The sequence below is a fragment of the Esox lucius genome, chromosome 6, assembly GCF_011004845.1.
Source record: "Esox lucius isolate fEsoLuc1 chromosome 6, fEsoLuc1.pri, whole genome shotgun sequence".
Classification (NCBI taxonomy): Eukaryota; Metazoa; Chordata; class Actinopteri; order Esociformes; family Esocidae; genus Esox; species Esox lucius.
In genome coordinates this window covers 29,222,500-29,236,196 of record NC_047574.1, presented here as the reverse complement: position 1 = coordinate 29,236,196, position 13,697 = coordinate 29,222,500, and positions in this window count along the sequence as shown.

Below are 13,697 nucleotides of genomic sequence, written 5' to 3'. Positions count from 1 at the left end.
CGTATACTATAAAGATCCTGTTTAATGGCATGATGGTAGTAGGGTTCGACATCCGTAAACGGAGTTGTTACCAAAGCACTTTCGTCACTTTAGTACTGACGTGAGATGTTTTCATAAGTGAGATGGAGCGAAGAGAGCAAACAGTGCCCCCGAGTGCACGAATGGTATTGCTACAGACACTCGCGCGTGACCCTCCTGACTCCCTTACTACTCTTAGCCAAATTAACAAAAGGAAATATGCCATAATGTAACTTATTATAGACTATGAGAATATAAGGCTTCTGCGCGTAATGTAATTGGCAATAAAATTATAAAAATCCCACTTTATTATTCCTAAAAATCCATTTTAATAGGCTAGGTACAATTAATAATATAAGTTTTGTAAATAAATGACAAGGGTGGTTATCTTCCTCAAAGTGCCAAATAAAGTCCAAACAGTCCAAAAGTGTTGATCTTTACCTACGGAGGAATTTCAGGGACATAATAAAATAAATATAAACACAATTAAATAAAAAAAATACAGAAAGAGAAATATATAATTTCAATGAGAAATAAAGTAATTAATAAAAAACATGTAACATATTTAATGGTGTATTTCTAAGATTTATTTCACAGTTTCATATTTCACCATTTATTTATTTCATGGTTGCAGACATTGTGAAATCTGTCATTACTGAATCAATCACTGAATCTGTCACTTTCACCCATCGAAGTTGGAAGATTCCAGGACTAGCAACATTGCAATTGGAGCTCTCTGTGTGTGGCATATTGGGTTGCCACCTTAAATGTAGAAAAATAAGAGACACCTTGCTAGCGGCCCCAAGCCTGCAGGACATGAATGAAGTGGAGGGTCTGGGGTCCTCCCACATAGGATTTGACATTTTAGTGTCAGACACTTTATTTCCTGCATTCAGGTGAATTTGTATGCACCAATATGTGCTTTTTATGCATCAATTTCAAAGTCCTCTGCTACTCTCAAAATGAATGTGATGGAAATAGAGTCATTAAGAGTAAAGAACAGTTGCATCAATTAAGGATTAAAATGTCAAATCATAGACATGAGCAAGATGTTTGGTCTTTCATAATAAACTATTTGGTATATTTGGAAGAAGCAAGAACTCCAGGAAGGGTGGGGTAGCATAAGCTTTTTCGGTAGCTGCTCCCATGCTCTGGAACAGTCGCCCATCCCACATTAAGTCTTGTTCCATCATGGATAATTTTAAATCTAATTTAAAGACCCTTCTTTTTTCTCTTCTTTTAGTTCAGTCTAAGGTTGTCCCTTGGTTTTTGTCAAGTCCACTCTTAATGTATTTTTATTGACCTCTTTCAGAGATAATAATTAGAATACTTTTAATCACAATCCTGTTTTATTGTGGTGATTATGTTTGGGGCAAAATGCCTCCTCTCTTTTGGGACAAAATGCCCCGGGGGGTATTTTTCCCCTGAGAATACGTTGGTAAAATATAACAACATTATAACAAAAAATGTGCTGAAATATAACAAAAGTTCAAGATATTGCCTAATATAAGTAGTTTGTAGTTTAATAGCTAGTTGTTAACATCTAATAAAATAGGCCTATCAGTTGGCACTGATATTGAATGAATTGCTCAATATTATTGAATTAATGTTTTTAACGTAATACTTTCGCACGGTTAATGAAACGTATTTAAAAATAGCCATCAAAAGTTATTTGAAATTGTAATAAATGTTATACATAGGTTTTTGCCTTCGGATATTGGAGTGTGCAATGTCACGGTTAAAATTGGTTTTATTAACACACTTAAATACTGCTCAACATTGAATTATTTTCAATGGTGTCGATTACATTGATAATACCCCCGAAAGTAGGGTAAAACGCCCCATTTACATAGTTTGGCATTTGATTAAGTTGCAATAAAATAGAATCATATAAAAATATGATTCTATTTTTCCACATGTATTTGTCTGACTTGAGTCAATATGTTCATATAAAAATAATAATATATTAAATGTATATAGCGTTTTTCAAAGACCCAAAGACGCCTTAAAATACATACATAACAAACTACAGCAATGAGACAAACGGTAGCTAACAAAAACAACAACAAAAGGAGGGGGGGGGGGTCAAACAACATAGGGGTGGGGCTAGGGATAGGTTTGTTTAAACAGATTAAATTTGAGGTGGTGGATGAAGATGGCAACAGATTTGGAGTCACGGATGAATTGTGGAAGTGCATTCCAAAGTCTTGAAGCAGTCCGTGAAAAAGCCCTGTCTCCAAAGCTCCGTAGCTTGGATCGAGGGATGATAAGGAGGCCAGCAGTGGCAGAGTGGAGTGACCTGGAGGAATGGTATTGGGGAATAAGGTCCGAGAGATAGGGTGGAGCAAGTTGGTGGAGGGCTTTATATGTGAGAAGAATTTTGAAGTAAATGCGTTTAGAGATTGGGAGCCAGTGGCCAAACATTGCTTTTTTGAGTCAGAAAATACAGATTTATTTTAAGATGGGCGTTTTCCCCCAAGTTACCCTATATTGCCTCAGCAAGCCATGCATCATGTAAAAATGATTTGCTTTCAGTCTGTCGTGCTGAAGTATCATTCCATGTTGGTAAGTAGGAAAAACGTGCCCGCCCATGGAAATCAAAACCCGTCCAACACGTTGGGTCCACTCCAGTTGTTTTATATGTGCTATATAAACAAAAGTGACTTGACTTGATTTTCCACCAAGTGAGATACTGGTTAAATTTCTCTCACACATGCACACAGCTCAAGCGCGCGGAGGAGGAGGGTCTTCATTTTACTGAACTATCAATTTGGGACTAGTATTCTGCCAAGCAGCACGAACGATGACGTCATAATCGTATTATAATGAGGAAAACTTCAGAATAAAAGCGCCAATGTCAATATATTGCATAGTGTATAATTCGTTCTAAAGATGGCAATTGTAAAAATAGGACATTTTTAACAAGTTTTCTAATGAATGCAAATAGCATATAATAGGAAAATTATATAGGTTTAAAATAAAATAATTTAAACCACAATATTAAAGCATAAAATATGTAAGACTCTATACCTGAATTTGTAAATGTAAATTCCCTTATAAAAAAACCTAGGAATTGTGCCGTGGAAAATGGCATGTGAGAATTACTCACTAGGGTATAAAGAATCCATATAGAGGGTAAATCCATGGGGGGAGTAGAGCCAGCAGTACTTTATTAGCTACCAACTCCATTGGCTCTAGTTCAATAAACTACACCTGAATTTGGCCTTAAAAACATATAACTTGCTTTGGAATACAATCCCTTTTATTTTTTTTACCGAATTAAGCACATTGCAATGAATTTTAATTATACCGTCCCAGTATTGTTTCTGTGAGGGCGATCCCGTTTTATGCGGGGCGGGTGACAATCCTGGGTTGTCGAAGTTCTTCAATGATTTCTAATAAAATTTTATCTATGTACTTGTCTGACAGCGACTCCAGCATTGCAATCTCTTCGTCAGTTTCTTTAGTTTTATCCCTAAAGATTGTAATATCTTCGGCAGTTTCAACTTCATCTGCAGTAGAAAGCATGAAGTCGGTGCACCAATCAAAAAACAGCATTCGGTAGAGCCCGCCCCTCCAACTTTAATGTCATATACATCTTTAAATATGTTACATGTTTTCTATGCATTCTTTTATTTATATTTTAAATGATATATTTTACTTTTTATTTAACCTAATTATTTCTTGGTGTAGCCTATATATTTATTTAGTAAAATCCCTAAAATCCCTCCATACTTAACAGGCTTGTAGATTTAATTTTTAATCAGCCATTCTAGTCTGTCTATAGGGAACATTTTATAGCAGACTTGCTTTTTTTAATCATATTTTGTTTTTGTTCAAAGAAAGGCGCTGTTGATTTACTAAATATACGGAGCAGTAAATCAACTTGGTAGGGATTATCACAGCACTGGTTGCTGTGGCGTTATGGTAAATCATAGAGGAATTTAAAGAACTTTCAACTACGCGTGCCATACCTGCCACCACTTCTCTGAAAAAGTGACATTGTTTTAAACATTTAGGAGGGACGCCAATAATGCCAGCGTTTGGCCTTAACTTCATAACAGCAGGCTGGTAGTGGAAATTTGAAAACATGCCCATTTATAATATTAATATTAATTCTGCGTTTCGATTGCAATAACAGTTCTACACAAGAAACGTGTCAACAATTGTTCTTGGAGAGCCGGGATTTTGATTTAATCAATCGGCTTGACAAGGTTTGTTGAATTTAGTCAGCCACTGAACTGACCAACGTACCCGGCCAATTACAGTTTTTCCCGATTGCTAACAAGCAATACTGAAGATACATTATCAAAACTATTCACACAGTCAGCGAAACGGAAATGAATGTGGACCAACATGTGAATAATTTCCTTCAGACAAAATACATTCAATGAACACATTCTCCAAAATACATTCTCATTCACACTCCACCAGCAAAACAATATTCGCAGCACATCTTTTTTCAAATGCTTACACACTGTTCCCAAAACTGTTAAAAACACAGTAAAAATAGAATCATGGCAACTGTTGCGCATTTCGGCAGTAACCATGTAATATTTAATCAGAATATTTAATCATTCTACACACAGCTGATTGCAGTTTCAGCTGAAAACCTTCCCGAGCGTTGTACACTTCCCAAGCGTTGTAAACCTGAGAATAACGGTGAAGGAGTGAAAGAACTCCGGTATTAATAAGTCCAGGTAAGATGTCTGTTCAATAACCAAACAGGGTATACACACATCTAAGCATAATGTAAAATACTGTAAAACTGTGGATTTAGTATTTTTTTAGAGAGTCATCTAGATGGAAGCCAGGCAAACTGCACATAAATTCATCTTTGTGGATGAAGTTGAATCCAACCTGGCGAAAACACGCCGCAGGAGAAGAAATGTGATTGGTCAGAGAGCCACTGCGGATGTTCCAGGCCAGAGAGGAGCTAACATAACAATGTCTGCAGCACTGTCCAATGATGGTTTGCTATTACACAAACCACTCATTGGCCCCTACAATACAGAGAGGCTGGTGAATATATTATACTTGTTGATGTTTGTTTGTTATTATTGCAGTCCCTGGAATTCTGGGAATTTTTTAAATTTTTATAATTTACTATATGCAAAGATATAGACAAAATAAAGAATATTCCTTCAAATTGCTTAATTTCGGATTCATTCTTGTTCTGTATACAGATAAAAGTTCGTCATTTATGTAATGCTCCCTGTTGTTAGTGTTTTTTAGGTCAGTGTGTTAAGAGTGTCAATGTGTGTTTCTGAGTGAACATTTTTGCCAGTGCTATTATGGTTGAACACGTTTATTTTGAGACATGTATGAAATGTTTTGGTGGTATAAGTGAGTTTTGGATGTTAAAAATGCAGCCTGTGTGGAGAATTTTGTTATTTTGTTTTCAGTATTGACCGATGCTTGTTAGCAATCTGGATCTTTCAGATCAGATTATAAAAGCAATGCAGCCGCAGCGGATCTACAGGAAAGGGGAATATCTTCAATGTAATAGAGAAATTAAGTTCCCATACGCCTGACAAAAAGGATATGAAATAGTTATTGTGGTGTCTCTGAAGGCGAACCCTTTTTTTCCGATGAGAACCCTTTCATTTTCATAGTGAACCCTCTTGGTTTTGGCTTCTTCCAAGTAGTATACCTGGAAATTAAAAGGAATCTACTTTGAACCAAGCATTCTCTCTGGAACAAAAACAAGTTATGTTATAGTCACACCTGAACCCGAAGCACCTTTTGCGTGTGCGTGTGTGTATGTGTTGTGTGTGCGCGTGCGTGTAACTAGGCCTGACATTTAGAACTTGTTTATAGAATCAACAACCTCTGCATAATTAAAACAGTTGCATTGTGAGATAGTGTTAAAGTGAACAGTTAGCTATTGTTATGTAAATTACAGTTGGAATGTATACTCTAAAAAGAAAAGGATCATTGAGTACCGTTTAGGGGTTCTTCAAATTAAAACTATAGCGGAAACCCTAAAAGGAACGCTTTAATTAGAGTACCAGTGGGCTGGCTTTGTCACCAAAAGAGAGCAGGTCCCTGAAGCTATTGCCCCCATACACAGAGAAACGAAGACTATTGATTAAATCCCAAATGTTTTAGCAATAACAATGCGTGTCCCTTCTTTGCATGTTCTTACTAGTTGTAATTGTGCCAGATTTGGCTAAAAAGCCAAAAGTTGAGGTATTACAATTATTATAACCTCTGAAATACAATACTAAGAGCATATAATCTGCTCAATGTATATGAGCCTCAGTTTCATTCACTGACTCTTGAATTGATGTGTACTATGAGTAGGCTTACATTTAATACATACATTAAATACAAAGACTGTTATACCTGCTCACTATTACGGAGGTAATTATTAATTAATCTGTATAGGACTACAATAAGAAAACAGGTAAGACCATCGTTTATCTCAACATATTTTGACACAGGTAAGAACATAGCTTATAGGCCTGGTAACATCAACGGAAATATTATTTTGTTGTTTTAGAGAGGTTATAATCATGAAATAAAACAGTAACATTTAATAAAGATGAAAGAAAATGTGTAGTTTTATTGAGCACTATTGAGATATTGACCCAAATTCGTGATAAAGTTATTCCAGTTAATTTCAAACTGTATGGGTCAGGACCTCAAACCTGTTCAACAAAAGGGCAAAATAACTGTATTCATTAGACCCTGAAACCACAAAGAACATCGTTCAAGCACGAGTCTGTTTGCTATTCCTCTATAATTGGAGTATATTGTCATCAAAAGCTAAAGTATTGGACCATAAAAAAATAGCATGTGAAAAGAAAACTCTAAAGCACATTAAAACCGAATTACTTCTTTAGACAAGTGTGCACAGGGTTATTCTGGTCAAGATGCGCACACCTCTCCAAAAGCGCACGCGTCTCCAAAGGCGCACCTACTACTTTCTAAAGGAGAGACATTGTAAGAATATTCACAAAAGATGTACATATGGCCTCCGAGTTGTAATTAAATGTTTTTTGAAGTTGTTTTTCTTTCTTAGAGATGTTTCCCTTTTTTTCTTTATATGCAGCCCTTTTTCATGTCTGAACAAGAGGGGACACATTCAATGGGTTCGCCACGAGTTTGGAACAAATGGATGGCAACAATCTGGTCAGCGAGTTTTTAGACTATGATTGCCCTCTCAAAATGTCCTTCAAACAAAAGCTTAAGACGAAAATAAAGCCCCACCTGGTACTTCTGTTTGCTAAAATAATAATAAATGGATTTCGTTTAATAAATAATTACAACAGATGAAGTAGTAGAGGAAGTGTTAATCTTGAGACAGAGCAGGTATCACCTGCTCTCGAGTTAGCTCAGTTTATTGTTAAATATTGTTAAATCACTGGTACCAACTCTTTCCCGATATCTCCCATTTCCACAGCAACTGGGCTGTCTATGTTTGCCTATACTTCGCAGAACAAGCAAGACACTACACGCCACTGATAAAAATCAAGGGGCAAGACTGACAGCTTCAAACCCACACCTGTCCGTGGTATCCGAATATGGATTTGGCATGAACGATTATTTGTAAAGCGGTGATTTTCAGTTTACTTTGGAAATGTTGTGCCTTTTATAACAGCAAGGCAACATCTCCTATCTGCTTGGCATATTTGTCCTTTTTATTGAAAGCATATGGTTACCAGAGAGCTCCCAAAATACATATTTAGATAGAAAGTTAAGCGGTGCTTTTGTGTTCAACTGTAGGCAATCTAAAACGATACTGTTTATCTTACAAGCCAACCACACGCTGTCTCTGCATGTTCACAAAAGCGGGAATATCTTGGTCATATATATACTATTGAAATATGCTATAATAAAAAAAAATGTTTTTGTGTTTCATAAAAAATACAATGCGCCATTGACTCACCGGTGATACTGGTTATTTTGGAGATGTCATAGCGCACAGAATTACTCTCAAGTTCGAGCGTACACAGAGCTTTTATTGACTAAACAAAGAGCTAGACCCTTTGTCTGGTCACCACAGACTAAACGTTTCACTACTTCAATAATTGTTTGTGAGCTGGGCCCCTGCGTAATGCCACCACCATAACACCTGTTTCAAGCGCAGTCTCCTTAAAAAAGTTCAATATTGGAAAGCAAACCTATGGATTAATTCTTTGTACAACCATACCTTATGGACTTAGGTGGATGTGCAATTTTGCATTCATGCCAAAGTGCTCGAAACAAAAAATGCTAGATTAATGTTTGTATTTCTTACAGTTCAACTGAAGCGCCAAATAGTTGGGCGCACGAGTCTTACAGTGTCGCAAGCACTCCGATTTTTAACTAGGAGGTTTTAGTAACTTTTTGAGATTTAAGAAAATAAATTGAAAACAGAGAGTGTGGCTATAACAACCAATAAGCATAGTAATATATTAACATAGTCCAGTGTAGGCAACGCCCATGTGTAATTTATACAAAGTAAATTAATTTATAATACTTCGGGTGGTTGAAATATTTGAATAACCTTTCTGTATATATTTGTACTCATAAAAAATAAATAAAAAGATTTAAAACTCCAAATAACAATGGTGTTGCTGAAGGGATACTCATCTTGTGCTTTGTCTTGTGCGTATTGAAAGGTTAAACGCCATACCGGTTTGTTTCTAACTGGGGGACATACACTTCCAAAGAGCCTCCGTATTCTTGTTGTAACTTCCTGACATTACATATAAAGGGCAGATCATGGTCGAGGACTTCTGTTTCATATTTGTTAGTTCGCACTGCAGATGTGCATAGACTGGAACTTGGAACATAGTTTAATTTATAAATAAACACCATTAACTGTTTTAGAGATACCATTAGAGAAAGGCTTTAAATGCCAGCAAAGACATTTGTCGTACTTTCGAAAATAGGTCATACTTTAGTAAGTGTAACCAACAAAACACACTATTGCAAAATATATGATTATTTTCTCACTTAAATAAAAATTAGTTGCCTCAGTATTTCGAGTTGTCATTCATTCCAGAATAAATAACACCACAAAATGTTTAAGGAAGACATGCATAAAAACTGTCAAAATGCGTTTAATGTATGACCCCCAATCATTGGAAAAACAGTTTGTGCGTGCAGCACCGATTTAATGTAAGTGATTGAAAAGCGTGCAGAAAGTGCCAAATTCCTAGACGTTGATTGGACACTTGGCAGGTGTTGCTGAACCAGGCACTCAGTTCGGAAAGATAAGGGGGCTTAAAATGGCAGAGGTGCGCATCATCTCTCCATTGTCTGTAGCACTTAAATACAGAACTCGGATAGATCAGGGACCGAACGCATGTAGTTATTCATTTAGTAAGATAGCCTGAGACCCAAGTGGAGCCAAAAGACACGCAACTCCTTTCCAGTCAACCTCCCCGGCATCTGTCGTAGGTAAGCGATTGTGCGTCAGATAATTTTTTTTTAAATGAAAGGTTTTGGGGATATTGTTTATGTTTTTTGTCTTATTTGAATGTAATAAAATTGTATTTATGACCTCATCTAAAATGTATATGATGTTTTTTTATTTTACAGAATGTCACCCAAATCGCTGTGCCCCTCGGTGCCGTACGTTACTAAAAACACAATGACAGCTCACAGAAATTCTTCAGATGTTAATGACAAGCCTGGAGAAGAATACACCGTGATCAACATCAACAATTACCGTAATAAATCGACATTACATTTGGAAAAAAGCAAAAATCGAATGATAGCAAAAACGGGGATAAAAGTATCCAAAAAGAAGGTAAGTCGTAGGACGAAAGCAAACGACCGGGAAAGACATCGCATGCACAATCTCAACTCCGCATTGGATGCCCTGAGAAGCATTCTTCCTGCTCTTCCGGACGATGTCCAAATGACCAAGATTGAAACGTTGCGATTTGCACACAATTACATTTGGGCACTGACTGAGACTTTGCGCATGGCTGACCATTTCTGTCAGATTCCCGACTACCTTCACCACCACGGTGAGGCGTCCTTGCCCGTATCTCAGGTTTGTTGTCAACATGTGGGATATCCAGAAGGTGCGTTTTCGCCTGAGTTGGAATCAACATCTACCTCATCCCCGACCTCAACATACTGGAACTGGAATTCTGCGGGAAAATGGGCGGATATGAACCAAGCATAACATAAGCGATACTGGAATTAGTCAACATTTACCTTTTTTATTTTTTTACAAACAAGGAATCCGAAAATGTACTTTTGCGCCTCACAATCAATGATTGATGACAAACAATGGCATCTAATAAAATTTTATCTGAAATTGCCTTTTTCAATATTGATTGAATTTTAATTATATATTTTTGGTTGGAAATGTGTCTTATTGTATTTGCCAATGTTAATCTTTTATGAACTTTGGAAAGGACATTTTTTTGTATTGAGTTACAAACTCAAAAGTCTTTTAAAATTAGCGTAATAATTTGAAAGACGTCTTGTCAACGTCCTTTTAATAACTTCTAACCATGTGTTATACGGAAACCCCTACTTGTAAGAAAGAGCATTTTCACAGGCCGTGATTTTTCATTTCTACAGCCAATATTACCGCCTGACAATGTCGAAATAACCCTCTGAACTGTTAAAATTGTGTTAAGGACTTTTTAAGTAACAGCTAATAATAAAACGTTTGTAATTTCAACGTACTGTATGGTCTACTGTATGATGTCACAAGGTTGACTTGAACCTATTCTAATAGGCTGTCTAAAAGGCTGGGCTCCACAATTACACAAAGGATTTTTACATACATATTATAGCATACATATTATATGTTGTTGCTGGTGTAGCAGAATGCTTTACCCTTGGCTCCTAGAAAATACAGTTGGGTGAATAAAGTAACTAGTATATACACCGATCAGCCATAACATTATGACCACCTGCCTAATATTGTGTAGGTCCCTCTTTTGCCGCCAAAACAACCCTGACCCGTTGAGGCATGAACTCAGCTAGACCTCTGAAGGTGTGCTGTGGTATCTGGCACCAAGAGGTTAGCAGCAGATCCTTGATCCTGTCACGTTTTAGAAAGGAAGCAGGCACAGAATGTCCGTGTGTTTCCTTTTTAATAAACAAAAACAAAGAAAACAAAGCGGAGTGCCGGGCACTACAAGAAGTTCAGGAGTTCCAGGGGTACAGAAAACATGACACGCACACAAGCACAATGACCAAACAGGGACAGGGAGAAAATGGCTGAACTAAATACACAGATTAACGAGGAGAACAGAAACAGGTGGGAGCTAAACACAATTGAAAGGAATATACAGATTAACTGAAACAAGAACAGGAAAGACCATACAAGGACAAGACAAGTCAAGGACAAACAGAAAACACGAAGTGGAACGGTCCCCTCAGGCTGGGACCATTACAGTACCCCCCCCCCCCAAAAGGCGCGGACACCTGGACGCGCCAAAACAAACAAAGGGGAGAACGGGCAGGGCACCAAGGCGGAGGCTCAGCCCCGGGACGGAGACCAGGGACAGGAACAGGCGGAAGCTCCCTCGTGGCGCACCGACCAGGGACCTGCGGAGAACCAGGGGCAGGGACAACCGGCGGCGGGTCGGGAACCGGTGGAGCCGGCAGCGGGACGGGAACTGGGGGAGCCGGCGGGGGTTCAAGAGCTGGGGGAGGTTCAGGAGCCGGGAAAGGCCAGGGAGGCGGAGTGGCTGGGAGAGGGGAGAGCGCCGTCGAGACTGGGACTGGAGAGGACAGTGGAGCGGCTGGGACAGGGGAGAGCGCTGCCGAGACCGGGACTAGAGAGGGAGGTGCCGCTGAGACCGGGACTAGAGAGGGAGGCGCCGCCGCGGCCAGGACAGGAGAGGGAGGCGCCGCCGGGACAGGAGAGGGAGGCGTCGGCAAGCTCAGGCGGCTCAGGCCACTCCTCTTCGGGCTCAGGCGGCTCGGGCCACTCCTCTTCGAGCTCAGGCGACTCGGGCCACTCCTCTTCGGGCTCAGGCGGCACGGGCCACTCCTCTTCGGGCTCAGGCGGCACGTGCCATGCCGCTTCTGGCAGGTAGGAGGCACGGGCAGCCTCTTCTGGCAGGTAGGAGGCACGGGCAGCCTGGCCAGCCCGCACGGGGTCACATGGTCTGCAACAATACCCAGGTAGGTGGTAAGTACCATACACATGAATGGCAGGACCCAAGGTTTCCCAGCAGAACATTGCCCAAAGCATCACACTGCTTCCACAGGCATTGGCTTCTTCACATAGTGCGTCCTGGTGCCATGCACCCATTGTAGCTGTTTTCTGCAGTGAACAGGGGTCAGCATGGGCACACTGACTAGTCTGCGACTACGCAGCCCCATATGCAGCAAACTGTGTGTTCTGTCACCTATCTATCAGAACCAGCACTAACTTTTTCAGCAATTTGAGCTACAGTACCTCGTCTGTTGGATCGGACCACATGGGCCAGCCTTCACCCCCCACGTTCATCAGGGAGCCTTGGCCACCCATGACTCTGTTGCTTTTCCTTCCTTGGACCACTTTTGATAGGTACTGACCACTGCAGGCCGGGGACACCACACAAGGGCTGCAGTTTTGGAGATGCTCCGACCCAGTCGTCTAGCCATCACAATTTGGCCCTTGTCAAAATCGCTCAGATCTTCACTAATTTTTCCTGCTTCTAACCCATCAACATTGATGACAGAATGTTCACTTGCTGCCTAATATATCCCACCCACTGACAGGTGCCATGATCACGAGATTATCAATGTTTTTCACTTCACCTGTTAGTGGTCATAATGTTATGGCTGATCGGTGTACAATCACTTGAAGTACAAAACACATTTTGATTACAATAGCCTACAAAAATTATCCAATACAAAAATACTACTTTAAAAGTAACATAAATAACATGGAATGTGACCAGTTTTCATGGACAGCGTGTCCATATCTCCAGGATACTGGCCTTTTAAACAGTTGCATAGAAAAAGCCATATCTCAGACTGGCCAATAAAAAGAAAAGTTTAAGATGGGCAAAAAAATACAAACTCTAGACAGAGGAAGACTGAAAAAAAGGCTAGCACCCTGGAGTCGCCTCTTCATTGTTAACATTGAGACTGGTGTTTTGGGGGTACTATTTAATGAAGTTGCCAGTTGAGTCTGTTTCTCAAACTACACACTCAAATGTATGTCCTTTGTTCAGTTGTGCACTGGGGCCTCCCACTCTTAATTCTGATTAGAGACAGTTTGAGCTGTAATAGGGCACAGTGTTGTACAAGATCTTCAGTTTCTTGGCAATTTCTCGCATTGGGGTAGTATTCATTATTCAGAACAACAATAGACTGTCGGGTTTCAGAACTAAGTTCTTTGTTTCTGTCCATTTTGAGCATGTAATCGAACACACAATTGCTGATGCTTCAGATACTCAACTAGTCTAAAGAAGGCCAGTGTTAGTGCTTCTTTAACCAGCACAACAGTTTTCAGCACCGCTAACAAAATTGCAAAAGTTTTTTTTAATGATCACATAGCATTTAAAAGGATATACTTGGATTAGCAAACACGCCATTGGAACACAGGACTGAGGGTTGCTGATTAAGGGCCTCTGTACGCCTATGAAGATATTCCATTAAAACTCAGCCATTGCTGGGTGCAATAGTCATTTACAACATAAACAACATCTACACAGTATTTCTGATCAATTTTATGTTATTATAAAGGACTTTTGTTTTTTCTAAATATACAATGCATT